We start from the raw sequence: 21,859 nt of genomic DNA on the forward strand, positions 1-21,859 counted from the left end.
AACATTTCTATAGGAGCTAACGCTTGGACTTCCAATGAATTAATGCCAGTTTTTCTCATTAAACTTCGTCCAACAAAGGATTTTTAAAATGTTTTCTTGAAAAAACTTAAAACCAATATAATGCTGAAAAAATGTTCGACACAATGAACATCGTTACCCATCGCCAACTTTCTGCTCTCAAATGAAGTACCCGACTTCGCTGGTTCCAACAGCCAATAAAAAGAAAATAAGAAAAATCCGTATCACGAGCCATTTACCTCGCACCTCATCTGAATCACCCAGGGCGTCACGTGATCTACCCTCAGAAACTTCGGGAAAAAAGAAAAAGCCTTAAAAAGAAAAAGGGGGTTTTCTCTTTCTAGCAGTACATGAACCGCTAGCGCTTATAAAAAAAGTTAGGAATAAATGCTGAAAGTGTCTAAATATGAGCGGAAATTCAAATGTTTCTTCTAAGTGATGGAGAAATCTAAAGTGGACATTTTATATTTATCGAATGAACCGAAAAAAAAAAAAAAAGAAAGTGAAAAAAGTATAGGCGAAAAAGAAAAGAAAGAAAAATAGCAACGAAGTTAATGGCAAAAAAATGTTAAACTTATCATAGAAATAACTCACAATACTATCGAAAATCATGGCTTGCTAAATTTGTAAACATATTTTAAAATGCTATAAAATCCTTAATATTTATATTTACAATTAATGCTTTGCACTCGGAAAAGAAATTCCATGCATAATTATTCACCTATTACAAAGATTTGTTTATAGCTCTGAAAAATAAATATACATAACTGTCTTAGATCGAATTTCTTTGAAAAATTACCTTGCATCTTTTTACCATTTCTGTAGGCGTTTCTTATAATAAAAATTGAGAAATAAATAAAACGTCAAAATGGTGCACCGTTTTGAATGGGGAAAGACAGTCACCATCCGAGTGCAAAGGGCCAATGCTAAGAATTGTTATATTTGAAAATAAAGCTTCAGTATGAAAAAGACAAAAAGTAATTTACACAATACAGAATTTACATTTTTTGTGTATATTCTTTTAGTTGGTATTTCAGTTTTATTTCTTACGGCTGTTTATTTGTTGACATGCTTTATCTAGCATTGAAACTAATTTGTCTTTACATTTTTAAAAAGCTTTAGGAACTGTTTTCGTTACGTTTAATGTAAATCATCAAATGTATTAAAACAATCCAAAAAAGCATGATTCCATTTTTTGTAAACTTGCATACAAATTAGCTTGCATAATAAATATAAAAAATGATATTGATTTTCATACCACTAGCAATTTTTTAAAATATAATTTCATAGGGAAAAAATAATACTCATTCAGTTCATACTCATTGAGTTCAACTCACTCATTCATTAAGAAGTGGAATCAATCCTCACTTAACGAGCGAAACAAAATGTAAAAAAACGACTCGGTTAACGAGCGACGCTTCGCAGAACAAGTAGTAAAGAACACTGTGATGACACAAGCTCAATTGGCTTGAATCAATTTTTGTTGACCACTTGTTTGAAGAGAATCCTCACATCAACATAAAGGTTTTGTTCAGATAGCGTTGTCTAACACGACTCCAAGGAGTGTGAGGAAGGACTTGGGAAGATTTGGAAGATTTGTCCAACGAGATTGTGCCTGTCCAAAATGACGGAGATCCAGATTTCAACGGTATCAATGAGTTGTTGGAAAACTACCAAAGGATTTCATTCAAAGTCGCTACAAAAGAGCTACAGAGGAGATTTGTAGGAGGGAAGAAATAACACAACAGAGCACAGTGAAATAAGGAAAGTGAAGGGAAGGAATGGGAAATTATTGCAACCTATATTGAGAAACTATACTATTAAATTCATTTAATGATAAAGCTGTGCTATCAAATTGTGAAGCGTGACCAACGACAAATGTCTTAACAATTTTTGTAAAAAGATGCATGCATTATAAATAATAAAGGACAATTATACATTTATGCGCATATATTTTTTCGAAATGGAACGCATTGTTGTTTTACGTGGATTCCTATGGAAAAAAATGTTTTGTTTAATGAATGTACCCCATTACGAGTAAATTTCGTAAGTTTAGTTATATTAACGTACCGTTTTAAAGCAATGATCTATTTTGGAATGTATTTCGTAACTTTGAACCATGATCAGATGACGAAAATGACATCTGTGCTGACATCCCCCTCTCCAAACTTCCTCAGAACACCAGCGAGAGGACATTTAGCCCCGACGGATTTAACGTGCACCATACTCTCTTACACGACAGCTCTTTGAAGGAATCTGGTCTCGAACTGAAACCCTCCGGTTCCCAATTTTAGACCTTACAAACAGGCCACAGCGGCCCATAAATTTTGGGAAAGAACCATTCTCGTCAAGCATGATTCCATTGTACTATAACAAATAAACAAATCTATGGAAACAATCGAAATTGTATTAGGATTGTTGAAACTGTGATAGATTTTAAGCCTTACCTCAAAATTCTTTTTTTTTAAAATGTTATTTAATATAAAATATATTTTAAAGTAAGACAATTGATTTATCAATTCAATACTCACGAATATAAAAATATTTCTTTTTGAATTTATGCAATAAATTCTTTCGCCAATCTGACTTCACATCTTTGCTAAATTACAGAAGACAAAACAATCCCTAATCGCCAAAGAAAATCCGTGAGTACCTTGCAGTCATTACCTTTGAAAACTTCATAGAATAATTTTTAGTTATTTTAAATAAAAAAAGTAACTTCAATGGTAGAAATCTACAATCTTTAAAATATTAAGGCTGAGGTAGGAAAAAAAATTCTTTCCGGTTGGATTTCATCCTCTTCACGTGATTTACTGCAAATCTCTAGTGGAAAGCTTAGGCGTGTTTTCTCCATAATAACAGAAGATCAGAATTCTTCATATTTTTTTTCGTGTAAAGGAATCATATGATGTCTCCCTTGGGTGCATCACTGATACGTATGGCTGGATATCATTCATGGTTTGGGATTACGGCATTACAGTCCCCATCCGTATTATTTTGGAAAAGTTGTTTCCGTTTCGGAGAGATTTAGTGTCCACCTGTAATATAAATTCTCTCAGAATTCCCCCTGAAGCTCACCAAAGCTTCATTAGTATTTTTTTTCATTGACCATTCTTTAAACTGTGATAAACAATGTATCAAATAATGACTCTTCTTGGGAACATTTCCCGTAGTATTCTTTATAAGGAGAAATTTGTATTAATTCTTTATGAACGATGCTTACAATATCATGCTCCTGAACCGTTATTGGAATTATTTTTGTGAATAAATTATTTAAAATTGATTTGTCACGTTCTTTTAATCGTTTTTTCTGCCTATTTCTTTCTAGCCAGTTGGCATAGATCTAGAGTTTTACATTGCTTAATAATAATGGAGTAAATGGCTACATACCGCATTTCCTTTACCCAAGTCATTCCTTTGACGCGTTCACAAGGGAAAATATAGACCGACAGACGGATTAAAATCAATCAAAATGTTATACATATTTAAAATTATGAAAGTAAAACCATATGGAAAATTCCGTGCCCGTGGCAGTTTTAAACTATTTCATCCATCACACGTACGACACAGACATAATTTCTTTTGATGCATTTACTTCGAAATTTGAAAAAAAAGTCTTCAATTACGATGTCAACTTTCTATGCAATTCCGTTTATCTTTAATTAAGGTTTACAAGCAGATCAAAAATTTTGATCTGCTTGTGATGATTGAAAAAAAAATGATTTTTTTAAATTTTAATTTTATGTAAGCTAGGTCTAAAAGAGAGAGTTTTAATCAAATCAGTACTCGAATTCCTTAACAATTGGAGTCATTTCCATAGTACGTACATAAGAGAAAACGTTAATTAAAATTTTGATTTTAGATTCGTTAGTGTTCAAAAGTTTGTTTCATTTTATAAGTGACCTTTTTCTTCGAATTTAGTTTAGTTACACTAACGTCCCATTTTGAAGAAACACCAGGGCTATTTTGTAATTTAGAACCGCGGTGAGATGAAGAGGATGACATCTGAGTTGGAAATCCCTCTCCAAACTTCCACGCCACACCAGCGGGAGGACGTTTGGCCTCGACGGATTTAACGCGTCCCAAACCCGCTTACACAGCAGCTCTTCGGTGGAATTGGCTCTCGAACCTGAAACCCTGCGTTTTCGAAGCTGATACTTTACCACCAGGCCACCAGAGTCCATCTTTTGATCGAAAATATATACGAGAAGGAAGTAGAGATGGGACAAGTCTAAATTTTTGAATCATGCTAGAAAAGTCGAGGGAAAAAAACATAAGTATTTTGTAACCAATAAATGCAAATAATCATTAAAATGCATTATCAATGCATGAAAAATAAAGAAAATATCATTTGGGGTAAATGTAGATAAGTGCAAGTCTGCTTAGAAATAACAGATAATATGAATTTAAAACTTTGTTAATTTGACTTATTACAGGCTTCATGATAGATTCTCGTTAAATCTCTCAGATTATGCGCTTTTTTTTATCTTCATTGTCTAAATCTTTATAGCTAAATATAGAAAACGTATTAATTTTGTATTTATTATTACCGTAATGTTATAAAGATATTTTTTATTTCATGCAACTTTTTTTTCATTGTTTTCAAATTTATTTTATAGGGACCTCAGTTAAATTAGTATAAAATGTTAAAACAGGCGTGTTTCTTTTAGACAGTCACAAGTATTTTTTAAGAAATTAGTTAATCACATTGAATCTATCTTATATTAAACAGTGACAATAATGTTTATCTTAGAATCTGTAAATAAAAAAGAATGAAAGAAATAGAAAGTTTAGGATTTTAGGCATGTCATATCGAGAACTTGGTATTTGGATTTCTAGTCTTTGATGAGAACTGAATGAAATCAGAATTTTTCATCGGAGAACATGAAGATAATTAATTAAAAGGGACCAATTTCTAGGAGAAACTTGAAATATAAAGAGAAAATGGAAGAGCAAAATGATAAATGCGTATCAGTGATTATGAGTATGATAATCTATTATTTGTTCTTAATTTAACCAAATAATCATATTAATTCCAAATGTTACTTTATATAAAAATTTACAAATGATGTGTCACTATCCTTTAATATTTTTTACAGTTGGATCAACCGACATAAACACCCACACAAGAACCCAGAAAGATTATCAGTAATCAAACCTGTTGATATTTGTGCCAAAAATAACAATAATACAAATGCCAAAAATAACTAAATGAATTTCTTTTTATCTGAATGAACTGATATGAACAACCACGCACGACCTCAAAACAAAATGTTCTGCAATCAAACATGTTACTATTTTTACACTGTTGCTATGGTAAAGCAGTTCATATGCCAATAATTTCAATAAATATTTAAATGTATTTTGTAACAGTATTAAGCAACCAAATGATAAAATGTTAATGTTTAAAAAATAATTTCTGTATCTTATTTATAAAGTAAAGAATAAATAATTTCTAATCTTAAACTTTAAACGAAAGTCTAATGAGAAATTTTGTCCCAAACGATCGGAAGCTATATCGTCTTAAAATGTATCAAAAATTCTCCTAAAATGTGTCACTATCCTACGGAAAATGAGACATGATGCTTTCTTTCAAATGTCCTTTCATGTTACTTTCTATCATTTTATTGATACATTTTCATCAACAATGGAAAATTTCAGGACATTCTTTCACTTCAGTTATTTCGTAACTAGTGATGCGATATCTTCTTACAAATTTTATTTTTTCATTTATCCTTGTATCAACAAAAATAAATTTTTATATATTTTTTTAATTCTGTATTTTTCATGTAATTTAACGAATGACTGAATATTTCATGTTTGGTAAGAACAACCAGACAAGAAATATTTGTTAATCTAAGTAAATATTAACTTTCGTTTATCTTAAATGCTTGGTTCTTTGAAAGATATTTTTTTAATATAAATGAGAATACAAGCAGATATTTTTTTAAACTTTTTTCTTTCTAAAACAACGCTTTACTAAACGGCTGTTCACGCTGTACTAATCACAAGCAAATTCCTTTTCTTTTATATTTAAAATTATCCTTCACACTGCATTAAACACTATAGGATTTTGTACAAATGATTTAGGGAAAATGTACTTGGTTTATAATATTTTAATGAGAAAATTCATATAAAAAATAGATGAAAACGGTGTTTTTAAAAAACACATTCATCAGTGTATTAAGAAATAAAATAATTTCCATTTTAATTATTTCTAATTTTTAATCTATTTTATAATTCATCATTTCTACTACTAATAAAAATGAATGTTTACGTGTGGTTGACACTGTTGCAGGCCAGACCATTTGGACTTCCAATTACCAAAGTTTGTCCTTTGACGGTGAGAATGCACAACTTAATTCGAATTTTATTGCGAAATTAACCTGAGTTATTGGCGTTTTTAAACGATAGCTTTTGTATAATGAATAATAATGAATATCACCCCATTTCAAAATGGAAAAACCTTTTTAATGATACCGTTGAAATGTTTCTTGAATTTTAGCATTTTTTTAAATTTTTTTTTCTCGAATGTCTAAGGATAAATTATATTGAGGCCCTGAAATTCAAGCCTTCTTTCATCAGATGTTTGATCGACTGAATTTTCTTCCATTGATAAAAGCTAAATGAATTCTGTGTTAACATTTGTGTAGATTACAGGTCGAATAAAAAAATAAAAAGTTACAATATTGCAAAATTTAAAAGAAAGTTCAAATACACATTTATACGTTCCATTAAGCTAAGGTCACCATTTGAAAGATTTATGTACATAATGTATGGAGTATATGCAAGACAATTAAAATAAAACAATTATAATTCCTGACAATTTTATGGCATCTCAAATATGAAATTATATGTAAACGATTATTTTTTTAACGATTTAAATTAGATATAACTATTATCTACAGCTATTTAGCTAGTTCCCAAGAAAAAAAATCGAATAAGTTAATTTATTAACAAGATCTCAACATTTTAAAATAGTGTACTGATATGAAGAACATAAAAATGAACAAAACTTCTTAACATAAAGAATCGAATGAAAAGTAGATAGAAAAGTCTTATTTTACAAACTTAGAACAAAATTAATTCCCAAAGACAACCTTTATAGTATTTAAAACATTTTTGGCAATTTTGTTGAATGTTTTATTTAAAATTTCTATTAGATTCGATACAGATTTTCTTTTTTAAAATATATTAAATTTATTAATTAATCCAATTAATAGTCTTTAAAATTTTGTAATCGGTTATTTTTCTTGTTGATCTGAAATTTTTGGGATTTCTCAATATACGCTGTTTCTTCTTTTTTTTTCCCTATTGAACATATCGCATTTAAGTTGAATTAGAATAAACATTATTTTATTCTGGACCAATATTTTGCTTGTTTTCTTCGCCATTTAATTCTTTTGCGCGAGCACTGATTTTGGAATTATAATCGATAAAATAAAATTTTTATAGCTGATAATATAGATCTGCTTTGAGGATAAGCATTTTATTATCAGTATTGAAAGATGTTCTGAAATGGGACTTTGAGAATAAAGTACCGAATCAGAAAGGCATTGTAAGGATCTACAAATTATGTAAAAAATTTTAATGCTTTTCAGGTAAGAGTTAAGATTTCAGTTTAAGATTATTTGCTTGTTTGATGATAATAGCGCATCTCACGCTTGCTGTTGCCTATATGAAATGATAAAGCTGTAAAATGCTGCTTTCTGATCAAATGCATGCACAGTGTTTCAAAGAAATATATAAAGTTTATTAATATACAAATGAATGATTTTGAAGAGAATAGGATTTTAGATCTAGATGAATTTTTTTTCTTCCGTCAAACAGTAGAAAGATATAATGAATTCAGATATCTCAATTTCTTGCAATTCCTGGTATAGATAGTTTGAAGAAAAATATTAACGCAATATTATCTGGTCTGATCAATGAGGAATGATTAGTGAAACGAAAAATTGGCAAATACAGAGGTTGGTAATAAATGAAGATTCACAGGTGAGTGTTACAAAACAATCCATTTTAACTCGCAGCGTGGCTACACAAAGTATTCGATACCGTACAGAAATCGGAAAAAAGATGCATATCTTCTAACTGAATTAGTTTTTTAATTAAGACCCTGTTTCGGCAGTAATCTCAATGGACGGGTCACAAACATCTTTTTTACTTCTATGACACCGCCTGTGGACTTTGAACTGCCACGTCGTTGGCAATTCTGCGACAAAAGAACAAAAGAGTTTCGACGTAAGTGACATGTCTTTCTACCGCAAGTGGTTAAGATTTAAATGGTGGACAAGTTCGTTCGGAGCAGAAGAGTTTCTGTCGGTTCTATCGATAGCCTGGAGCTGATAAGAACTAATTTACGAATATCGAGGAATTTTACTTTATTAAAGTTGCATTTATGTCCCTCTTTGAAGCAATACCAGAAGATGGAAATTACTTCGACACTCGAATCGTGGTTAGAGAATAAAAACAACTTCGGATCCAATAGTTTCCTCCCTTTCTTTCTGTGTCTTCTTCTAAGAATGGGGGCATCAATGTGTTCCAACTTTCACATTGATTTTGGTGTTAAACATATTTTGATTGAGTTTCCTGATTTTAATGTTCGTTACCGTCACTTTTTCCATCAAGCATCTCTTCACCTGCCGAACTTGGTGCATAAAACATACCATCCAAGTACTTTGGAATTTTTAAAAGCTTTCCATATTTTTACATGCATTAACGCATCTAACTATTGTATTCTGTCTCATTCAGCTTTAAAAAGAGTTTTGATTCAATTTCTCCTCTTCTTGAGAATAGTTTTAAAAATTAGAAATCACTTTTATCTTTGAATTTTATGCATTTATTGATACTTCCCGAAAGCTTAGTTTTTTAATGAACCGAAGTTTTTAAATTTTAGATACCTGCTTTATAAGTACGGTATGAGATTACACCAAATGCTCGGCGCAGTATGGCCAAAAATGGCATCTGCGATAATAAACGTCCTGAACAATAAGATTCTCTCTCTAAAACTTCTGCGGCATACCAGCGGGGAGACTTTTGAACAATACAAAAAATGAATCAGTACCATTTACAGTGTAGTCCTTCAGTGTATACGGGTTTCGAATCTAAACTCGAGCACCGGAAATCAGGTTATGGCTTTCCGAGAAGTATTTTCCAGGATATGCATGCAGATCTACCCCCGGGCGATATATTTTTAGAAAGAACAAGGCAATGATTGGAGAGGTGATTCCTCCCATTGCAATGTTGTTCTAAACTGAAATTGATGAAGATCTGTATTAGCATAAGAAATGTTCAGCTCCATATCAGAGTTGTAAACATCAAATTAGTGTCTGATACTTATCACGGCCTCCACTACCCCCAGATTGGCCAATGATTGTAGGTGACATGATTGAAAGTCGTCTTCTTTGTCTTTCTCGTATCTTAACTATTAATGTTTATCTATTTTATTAAACAAATCCAAAAAGAATGAATTGATAGTCAATAGAATATTATCCGTAGCATTAACAATCAAATGTATACAAATGCTCATATTTTAATGAAGTAATATGTGATTGAACGAATTACTGAGAAGTAAATACAAAAAGGTATAATATTTTGAATCTCACTTTTCCCATTTTCTTTCGCACATTTTAACACCAAACTTTCTATATGGTTGGTCTCTTTCACCGTCTCGATTTATTTTCTACTTGACATTTAAATTTTTCAAAAGAATGGAAATCTCTTTCAAAAAGGCATTCAAAACATTTGCACAGTAAAAAAATAATTTATAAAGATAAAAAATAATAATCAAAGTCTTTAAATAATAAAATTTAGTTTCTCATTTTTGATCACCAAAAGATTCAAAAGCACAAGAGTGTTCTAAGTAAAATAGATAATAACACTGTCGTTTAAAAAATTGACTAACCTCTCTAAACATAAATAATTAACTACATTACTATCAGTGCTTTATTAAAAGAAAAAAAAAATAGATTCAACTGACATTTGAGAAAGATTTAAAATCCTGCTTTTAATTTTGATATTGTTTTTTTTCCCTCTTATTTTTTTCATTTTTTTCAGCATTTATAAAACAACAATTAACATAGAAAATTAATTTACTTGAATGAACACTAATTGCATCAGATCTATTTTTGTGCACATATTTTCGTAAGTATAAACAAACGAATTGTTGAATTTTTTTAAAGTGATCATTTATACCATTTCATGCTAAAGGTTTTTTTTAGTGCTTGTTTCATATCCTTTTTCATGCTGTTATACCACACGTGCAAATCGAATAAGTAACTTCTAATTGTGTTGTGGATGGATTTTACTTGCTATTTTTTCTTGAGTTTAAAAAATAAATTCAGATAATTGTATATGTTTTAAATAAAAAAAAAAGATTTTTACTGAAAGCGTTTTTGAAAGTACCTTACTAAGACGAAACACAAGGCACAAGTAATAAAATAAGTCAAAACGTAAAATAAAAAAGACATCAGTAATCAACAGCATACTTACAAGTAGTAAATCGTTATTTAAAAACCACAAATGATTATTAAGAATTCATAGAGAAACTTATAGTAATCAACACTCCAAAGAAATGATTCGATCGGCCATACTCATGTGTATGCCTCCATTTTTATAGCTCTCATGAAAGAGCATCAAATAATCGAGAAGGTTCTTAATAAAGATATTGCTAAAACTCCTGTATTTTTTAGATACTGTCATAAATACATATCTGTCATAAATACGTTGTGTTTCATTAAGGAGGCATCAATTTTCCCATCAAGTGAAGGGAATTAGTAATCCCGCATCCATTGAAGATGACTGTAAAATTCTCTTTCTTACTAAGTGTATAACTAAGGAAGAAAGAAATATCACTGATTCGTAAAAACATTTAGCAATATTGAAAATGATGAGCAGTATTATGAAGATATTGAAGAATGTATATTTCTGCTTTAAAAAAAAAATCGGCAAACATGCTTTTTTTTTCTTAAAATATATATATAACTTATTGGTAGTCATAAATTAAATAATCTAAAAGATGAGCAATTGCATAGAATACCTAACACAAATACTAGGTATCAGTTGCAATAAAATGACAAAATTCTTGATCTTCTATGTTCACAAGAGTATTTTGTTGCCAGACTAGCCCGGTGGAGAAAGAAATTGTAAGGAAATGGAGTGACATGAGTAATCTATCTTCTTCTGCTAGCAAAGAAAACCAGAAAATCTGCTCCAATTACGAGGAATCTGCTTTTCCAGTCAACGAGTTTTTGTTGTAATAGATTACAAGCTGAATAGGCCCAATTTGAGAAAGGAAGCTAGACAGAAACTAGAGTGTCACATACGCATAAAAGCACCGAATGTTGGAAAGCATGCGCATGTTTTGGTTTGTTATAAACTATTTATTAAATCTTCAATTCGGAGAAGTAAAAAAATGAGTTTTTATTAGTTTCTGTGTTATCTTTTCATTCATTAGAAGAAATATAAACTTTACTAGTTAAAAGCATTTCTAAAATCCTTATTACATATTAATGTGCATTCTCTCTCTATATCATTTATAAAAGGTAATTAATGGCCGTTTAAAACCTAACCATGAACCTAAATACTTTTAACATTAAGAAAACACTTTCAGTTCCATGAAATAACAAAGCTCCTGATTCTGTTGGACAAAATTTATCCTGACTTGAAAATAAATAATTTGTCGAATCAAACATATAACAACATTAATGGCGGCCTCTGTTAAAAATAAAATATTTCCAGAAAGCAGAAATTCATCAACCGGAAACAGAAAAAAAAAAAGAATCAAAATAAAACGGTGTTTCCTTTCGATATTATTGTTGATTATGGTATTGAAAAGTTTATAAAATAGAAATATCACAATATAAGATTTACACTTTTTACTATCGATTACAATCTTTTGTAGATATGCTATTTCTTACCTAAATTGTAGACGGTAATTAACTCTCTAACAGATTTTTTTTTTTTAATATTTTGTGGCTGCTTCTTTTTAAGGACTCCAAAACTACAGTATTTCCTGATATTGTTTTAAATGTTTACTTTATAAAAAACCTGCTTGCTTTTCCATGGTCATATTTCACAAACAGAAAAAAAAAAATTATCAAGACAAAAAAAATTAAATTGACTAAGAACACTGTGTAGAAGTCTGAAGCATCAAAATTCGCTCACCACGCAATAGCTAAGGAACCAATTGGAAACAAAACTACATTTTCTCCTATTGAATTTGGCGGCTGGAAGATTTACGGCTCCGATTTGGCGTGTGGTCAAACGTATTATTCTCTCTCGTTTTTGTTATCCCTTCTCTTCTATCTCTTGATTGTTTTTTCTTTCCATTTTCTTGTTAGTGATTATTTGGCTCTGATTACGCTTTTGCGTTGACTAATGGAAACTCATTTGCTTTGAAGCACTTTCGTTTTCTTTCTTTAGAATTCACTCTCAGAAAAAAAGCAAATTAATTATCTTTTACAATACTAGTCACCTTCAGCGACCATCTTTCTCGAACTGCCCCGCTTACTGCTTAATTCATTGAGTATACAAACTTTACTTATAAAGACCAGTCCCACGACTTCAAAACTCAACGAAAAGCGTAAATATCCAGTTCATCTGTGTTTTCACTTCACTTTCTTATTAGTCTTGTAAACTAAGTAGATATTAAAAAGAACCCTTAGTTTTTATCAACGGAAGAGAATCACTCGAATCAATAGTTTATGAAAGAATGAAAACAATTGGAATTTGAAAACAATCATGCAATCGATTGTTGAAATATAACAAAAAATAAAAATTGAGATTTACCAAAAGAAAATTTTTCCCGACTACCAAAGTAAAATAATAAAAAAAAGAAACTTTTTTAAAATTTTAAAATGACAAATCATATTGTGCTACTCTATTTTCAGAAGTCATGGTGAAAAAACTTCAAAATTTCGCTCAATTTTTAATTAATAATAATTCGAATTAATTTTTTTTAATCGATTCTAAAGAAACCCTCCAAAGTGCCTATGTGCTAATTTTAGTAGCTTTAGGTCAAACTGTCTGACCTGTAAAGCGCCAACATACGCTCACGAACGCGCGCATATACAAACTGATCTTTATTGTTAACAGAGATTTTTAAAAAAGCTACACTGCTGTGGTAGTTGGAAGATATAAAAATTTGTCATTTATGTTTAAATATCACTATGATATCATAGAACTTGATTCTTTTAAGAAAATGCATATACACAATAGGTAAAGGAGGTGAAACTGAAATCAAAATATCTCTTCTTTGATGTCCGTTACAATTGAATGCCTAAAGAAAGTTCCTTTGAGGAATTAGGCTCGGTTTATTTTTTATTTTTTTTATTATTTATTATTATTAAATATAAGCGCAATGCAATTACTGTAAAGTGTCAGTATTTGCTTCATTTTCCCCGTTTCTCTATAAAATAGTAATCATCAGACAGATTTTAAGGACAGATGACAACGAATTTCAAAGAACCTATGAAATCGACAGATATTTTTATCTTTTTTCCTTCCAATTTTCGTGGAATAAGATGATAAAATATTTCCAATCCATGAATGATGTCAAGCCATCCGTTTGAGTGAAACGATGCAACAGAAAGGACTCCCTTTCAGAGTCAACAAAAGAAAGCGACTCGGATTCCCCTTCGTTACCTGCATAAAAGTTGTCCGCAGATTTTGATATATATCATTTGGAGCCGATACATTCCAGTAGAAAAATATATAGACACTCTCCAGATTTCTCCCCGGCCGTACCTTATTATTTCAAACGAGATTCGTGCTTTGTACCATTGTAGACATTTTTTTACTGAAAATAAAATAAATTTATGCTGTCCATTTATCAGTGAGAAGTGTCTTCATAAAGCGCATAGTATCCAGTAGTCACGAATCGATTTCTTTGTAAGAAAAATGGTCTTAAGAAATGCTATTTTTTAGTTATGTAAAGCATGGAAAAAAATATTCGTTGAGCAATCTGATATCCTTCTGATAAATATTAAGTAAAAGTTGTTAAAATTGTTTTTCTGAATAAACACAAAATATAAAAATATCAGTTGCAGTTTTTTTTTATTTCTGATGCAAAAAAAGGCTCAAAATACCATGGAAAATATATTCAATTTCTTTATATTTTAAAATAAAAAAATCTAATCGCTAGTAAAATAACATGGAAATTAATCTATAAATACAAAATGGTTGAGTATTTTTTTTAATCTTGATTTTAATTTTTTTCTATTCCATCTCTGGCTATTTCACAATCATTTTGCATTCTGCTCTTTGTTTCGCTTTTCAACTTTACATAGCAGTTGCTGCAATACTCTGTGTTCGTTCTTATCAGTCATTGTTACATTATCATTAATCCCAATTGATTTTCAATCTTTTCTCTAGTATCTCTGGTTATTTAAGACAAAGAAAAATTTGTATTTTATTCTTTTTTCAATACTTATCGTTATGTAACAATTGCTTCAGTACTCTATATTCGTTCTTATCAGTCATAATAACATTATCACTAATCCTAATTTATGTGCATTTTTTTTTGTTTATTTGTTCCAGTTATTAGCATTATGAATTGCTTCATCAGCCGCTACTGCACTTTGTTCTTCAGCAATAATTTATTAATCGAAATTTCCAGTATTAGCATCCTCATTATAAGTACACTGTAATCTTCCAATTCGACATCCTTTACATCCAGGGTTATCACTAATAGAAAATTGATTAAAGTACAAGAATCAAGCATAAAATGTTTATTAAATGTAAATACTATTGCAGCAATCTAACCGTCTTGAAATCACCACAACGCAAACTAAACGGTGTCCAAATGTCACAAGTCTGTTTGATGTCTCATATACAGCAAATAGAGCATTCGAAATAATAGACCAATCTAATACCAATAAAAACTATAGAATTCTTCGTTTGAAGATTTTTTAATTGAAGAATCTGCTAAAGATTTTATTATAATTAAAAAAAATTAAAAAATAAAGTAATTTTAATATGAAAATTCGGAGGAAAAGACTTTTGTCCTAGATGGCATATTTTGCACCAACCTATGAATACATTAATCTGGTTGCGATTATGTCATTTAGTTAAATTAATTCTAGATTTTTAAAAAAATCATTTTACACCTAAAATAAAACAAAATGAAGAATGTTCTGTTGTATTTGAGATGAAATGTATTTGTTTGCTATGCAACCAATATTAAACTTTTTGGGGGGATTTCAATAAAGCAATTTTGAAAATACTGTCATTGGAAAGGGTATTAAATTAAACGTTTCTAAAGGCACATTTTTATTAATTTAATACCAAGTAGATTGATTCCTTTTGTTACAATTATTTTCTTTTTAAAATTTTGACTTATAAGTCATTATTATAAATATTACGCATTTCCTTACTGGGTGCTGCCTTTAATACAAAGTCAAATTTAATTAATATTTAAATCATAGTTAAACCGACAAGTCATTACGAAACTATTAAAATAATATATAATCATCGAGAACTTACATATAACCAATATTTCAAAACTCTAGAACTTAAAATATTAACGAAAATCCACTACAAATTTCCACTTTTACAAACATGACACAAGTTAAATGATCATTAAAGTATATTGAATAAAAACCATCGTTAAAAACGTATTTTCAATCCTAAAAATGGATTTTTTAATTTTAAATTTTTACTTTTTAATATTTAATTTATAACTCTTATGAAATCTCGCAATCAGTCTTTCATGTACTACTACGTGGACTAACTGATATGGAAGTAAAACATAATTAAATAGATAAATTAGCTGATAATTCTATAAATATTCAAACACTGCGTAGTGTTAATCTGATTCAAAATGATGTAAATTTAGGTATATGATCGAGGCGAAACTGCAAAATCAAAATTACAACGATGATTAGATTAAAAATTGCAAAGAAAAAAAAGTGTCCAAAATTACTTTACAATTATCGAAATCTGTCATGTTTTGATTATTTCAGCTTTATTTCCTTTTCCATCTCTAGTCAAAGAATAAATTTCAAGATTTAAGATTACATAATGTTTAATACATCACATTTTCAAGACTATTGTTTTTTTATGATACTAATTAAACTTTTTTTATCAATTTTCTTATTTGTTACTTTGAAATTACATCTGTCTGTCTGTAAACACGAAAACTTAGGAAACAGCGTCCAGGAAGAATAATATTTTGTTCGTGGTCTTTATACCAGAACTGACAATTTCTTTCAAATTTTAGACAACACAGATAAGATAAATTTCAAAAATTGGTTAACAAGGATATGTCAAATTTCAAAAATCTTATACATCAAAAATTGATTGTAAAGTGAATTCCAAACTCAAAGACGATGCAAATCCAGTTGAATCAAAGCGCATAAAAGGTCTTAAAAGTTGGGCCGAAAGAACTATTGAGTGTAACTGTAGATACTATTTTCCATTACTAACTTTACACTCTCAAATAAAATGCTGGGATTTGAAGCAAACGCAGTCGCTGAAAAGTAAAGAATAAAACAAAACACAAAAAAGCAGAAGCTTCCAAGCAATTTACTTCGCACTTCGTCTGAGTAATCCAGGCGGTCACGTGATCCCTCCTCAGTAAACACTCCCAGAAATCTGGTAATCCTTTCCTGAAAGGATTCTTCCAGGACAAGCAATGTCGCCGTCCAGAAGTCAAGTCAGAAAGTTTAAGGAGTAAAAAAAAAAAGAAAAAAAGAAAGAAAGAAAAGGAATTGCATCCAAATAAGGGAAAAAACGAAAATGTTTCTTTCCGATTTAGAAAGAAATCTAACGCAAACTGTAACGCGAGATTTAACAAATGCATTTAAAAAAAAAACGAAGAAGAGGAGAAAGTACCTTCAATACTTTCATCTATGCATGGCGAAATCTAAAAATCCATTCGCAGAAAAGAGATGTTTGACTTTTCCTGCAGAAAAGGAAACTTTCATAAGAAAAGCATTTAATATTTAGAAGATTGCTGCAGGGAATTTGTTTGCAAAATTTGATATAGAAAGATGGGAATTATGTTATTCTGATTCATGCAATCGATGCATTTTCCAGAAATTATTATAAAGTCAAAATTACAACGATGTTTATATTTAAAAAAATGCAAAGAAAGATTGCCTAAAATCATTTTGAATAAATAAACAAATTTGTCATGTTTAGTTTACTTCGGTTTTGTTTTAAATTTCAAGATCTTTCTAAGATTTAAAATTACTATAAAATATTTGTTTAGTATATCATTTTTATAAATTTTCATTTCCTTTAAGATACTGTAAAATTTTACAGTTTTCTTATTTGTTACACTCTGTACTTAGAAAATTATACAGTTGCTTTTTCTCATACGAAATGTAAAAAGTATTGCTATGTGCTCAAAAAATTTAATCTAGAGATTTTGATAAATCTTATTTTCAGACTTTTTCGAGTTCAACAAACAGAGTTTTGAAATTACGCTTGTCCATGAACACAAAAACTCAGAAAATATCAACTTTGCAGAATATTTTATTCGTGGTCTTAATACCAAAACTAATCATTTTTTCCTATTTTGCATTAAATCTGCCAGCAGCAATCTGTATAATTGTCCATCGGCATAGGTGCAAACTCAAAAACTCGGGAATTTTTAAAAAAATGCAAATTAGCATATAGTTTTTATGAGAATTGATGTGTTTGGGATGTTAGATGAAAGCAACCAACCGATTAAATATTTACAAGTCTGTCCATTCAATATAATCAAAAGGTTTATCCTTTAAATTTTACCCCATCAGCTATCCGATTGAAATCAAAATTTGACAGGGTTACATAAACTCGTATCAAATTTGATATATTTAAATCACTGAGCTTAAATTTCCAAGTTTACAAGTGTAGACTGGCAGACGTTTAACCCGTTGCTGAAATCTGTTTAAAATTTTTATAGGTATCTAAACTATAGATGTTAAATCTGTATACCGAATTTTATCTGCCCAGTTCTCTTGGTTGCCATTTTATGATATAGCCATGTTAACGTATATTGGGACAGCCAGACAGACTCTCTCTGAACAGAGTTTGCTCAAAATGTGTTAAATGTACAAAATTTGGTGTAAAGACCCTATACCAAATTTCAACCACTTTTGAGTTATCTTTGCCACAGACCGACGGACAGACATTTTCCAAAAATGTGTGTAGCGAACACAAGGAGGTCTGAAATGTGGAGATTCGTCAAATCTCGAGTTTGAATTTTTACACTATTACAGTCATTTCTCTATACTATATATACGAGAAAAGTAATAAGCTTCAACAATCCTATAACAATAAAAGTCTTTATTGTTATATTAATTAAATATTATTAAGCGTAACAATGTACTGATATTATTAATAGGAAACAATAATCGCGAAACAATCAATGCTTTTGCCTGTTTCGCGAGAACTCTCCGACGCTTAAATATCGAAATAATTTTGCACTGCTCTGATTTGAATCTTCTGATTGGTATTACAAGATATCTTTCATGTCAAGTGCCAAGAATCGTCAATGGCTCCAAAAGTTTTCAAGAAAATCCGTCTGGTATTGTAAGTACAAGATTTGTCTTATTTACATAAAAATATTTTTATATTTGATAACTCATGCTATAAGGTACATAGATATTATACAATATCATTTGTGACTACTTAGTTTCTTCAAATTTCGATTAAATAACATTTCATTACCTTAATAGTTTTTAAATCATTATACAATTCGTTAAGCACAACTCATTTGCAAAAAAAGAAAATAATAATAATAGTTTTAAATAAACAAAAAAAAAAGATTCTATAATATGAATTCTCGATTTCGCCAAAGAGTTTAGAATGAAAAACCTCCCCTTCTATATATATGTTACAGTTCTTTACTATTAGGCATAAGAAAAAGATCAGTTTTGACAAGATGGCTAAGGTCTTTATGAACACACAGAACTTTGACGGATAATCGACTAAAAGATTTAAGTGCCGTGTCTTGCTCTTAAGTTTATTTCAATTCTAAATAATATCTAGAAAATTTGATCCCAATGTTTTGAAAACCACACACTTATTTTTAAATCAAAATTACCTTAGTAATCTGCTCCTGAATTTATCATGTTAATTCCTTTTTTTTATTCCGTTGCCGTTTGTTCTTTTCCATACGTGGAGTATGAAGAATGTGGAATCTGTTATATCCTCTGACAAGAGAACCACAATGCAGGAGAAAAATCTTTTTTATGATCATTAATGTGCTTGCTACTATCCGGAACTATAAGAAATCCAACCGGGAAAAGGAAATGCGGATCACTTTTGGTGAAACCTCCGATACTTGTATTAGCGAATGATTCCAGGCGACTTTATATGAATGAACTCGTTCTCTTTTTTGTACATTTTCATTATGCGGAATTCAATAATGAAAAGCAAAACTGTTTTAAACTTAACCCATAGTCTTTATAAGTACGCCAATGAATAATTTACAATTGTAAACACTACAATAGCTAATAACTGTGCCAATTCTAGCAGAAAAGTACACCATATAATTTGAAGTAATTGGTATATTTTTTGCTTCCTATATCTACCTCCCATTCAAAGGACTGTGACTTCTAAAAATTTAAATATACTTAAAAGCATTGCCATCTGCTTTTTTTAATGCTGTTACTACCTTAAGGATCAATATAAATTTACAATTTGAAAGAATAATCACAAAGCAGTTGATGCTGCACCAATGTTGTGAGGAAGGGACTTCTTTTTGTGTATAGCCAACCACCCAGCCACCTTTGAACGTTCGTTCAACAATAATTGTGGGAAGGGGGCTATAGTCTGTGGCGGTTCAAGGTCACATTTTCTACCGAGTTACTGGCACCAGACAACCAACAACGAGGTAGAAAATGTGACCTTGAACCCCCTACAGAAAATACACAGACTATAGTAGGTAGGAAAAGAGATGAACCTATCTACTAAGTTGTTCCCCGGGCAATGACGCACTCATTGGATAACAGCGAAAAAGATGCTACCTGATGAAACTATTTAGAATTTATTACATTCAAAGATGCTAATTTAATAACCATCTTATTGTACTAGTAAAACATTTTACTTGGCAAAGGCACCGCTGATTTTCATACCTCTGAAATTTCTTGATCAACACGCAAAATTTGGTATCAACTTTTACATAGTGAATGCTTTGTGAACATGGTCGTACTGAAGTCTCAATAACTTACAGATAAGGACGTATTTTGCATCGTTTAGTTGTTTTTAATTTTCTGCAATTAGAAATTTTTTTTACTGAATATCTAATTATGATTCGTAACAATAGGCGATAAAATTACCGAAACATGTTCTATCATTTAAATAAAGATCTAATTTGCCATCTCTACATATTAAAAAATGAACTAAAAGGGTAGGATGATTCATTGGATCCACATTAAAATTGGATCAACCTCTTGTAACTTATACGAGTCCGCAACGAGAATAGGATGAATTCCGTTTGAATTGCAGTGCGGCTGACGGACTGTCCGGCATATTTCTGGTTCCACCTGATATCGAACACGAGAACCAACGATAACGCAGCTGAGAATCTTTCAAAGATCTTGCGCGATTCTAACCTCACTTACAAACTTAACGGGACTGTGAATTTCTCTTCCAAAAATATAATTAAAAAGCTTATACATTTTCAAACAGGACTATTTCTGTAACTATAATAAGTAAGATCCAACACACAAAATTTGTTCAACTATTTTAGGTTGAAATACTTAAAGTTAGATATGCTCTTTAAAAAAGTTACTCATCCGCATGTTTGCTTATTCATCCCACAAAAAAGAAAAAAAAGTTTTCGTGGATAAGAGGAAAAAGCTAAAAGGGATTAGAAACATTTTCTGCACGCAAGCATCAAAGCTCTTAGCTTGAATTTAGCCTTTCCATTATCTAATTAAATCGCAAGAATTTTTTTTTCTTATAATTTGAAGGAAAAAAAAAACAACGACGTGTACCAGTGGAAAAAAATGTTTTGTCTTATGCAAACAATCGACTCGGCAAAAATGAAAACATAGTTTTACAGGAAATACTTCCATAATTGTGAAGTACTGAGTTTCGTTTCTTCACAATAAATTAGAGTGTAATGAAGCAATTCAATTTTTAGCGATAGGAAAAACATAGTAAAAAAATATCCCAGGAGATTAATGGAAATAACCTATAATATTATATACATTAAGTAGATTTTTTTTCCCTTTGATAATCACGTCTCGAGTAAGTTTTGATATGCATCTTAAAGTTATATATATATAATAATGGTTATATTTTAAGCAAATGCGTACTACAAGTTTCTGTTAAAAAGTACTGACATGAGTGTATACATAAATAATTGCCGATTTCCTCGTAAAATGCTTCTACCGGATTTTACCAGATTCCTATTTATAAAAGAAGAAATTTGCAATTCCTTAACCTTCCACATTCACTAGAGTTCTAAAATTTTCTATTATCAATTTCCGATAACAGTAAAATATTTTTAAAAATTTTAGAGCTCTTCACTGCAATGATACTGTCTTAACAGATTGTATTAATATAGTGATTTAGCTAAAAACAGATTTCACAAATGTTACGCCAACTAGAAAGTAAATTTGAGAAATATATTCATTTTTTTTTTAAATCTATAATAGATGAAACCATGAATTATGCAACATGTTAAAAAAAATTTCAGTATTTAAAACTTAAATAAGTGTTTAAACATCTTTTTATTACTGCAGTAAGAAAGTAGATAATCATTTTTTTCATCGAAAATTAAGAAATCGCATGAAAAATTTAATTAGGAATATATTAATGAAAAGAAGTTCCTTCTATATTTATTATACAATGAAGCATTATAAAAGTGATTGAATACTAGTTGGCATATATCATTTTTATT

The sequence above is a fragment of the Argiope bruennichi genome, chromosome 10, assembly GCF_947563725.1.
Source record: "Argiope bruennichi chromosome 10, qqArgBrue1.1, whole genome shotgun sequence".
Lineage (NCBI taxonomy): Eukaryota > Metazoa > Arthropoda > Arachnida > Araneae > Araneidae > Argiope > Argiope bruennichi.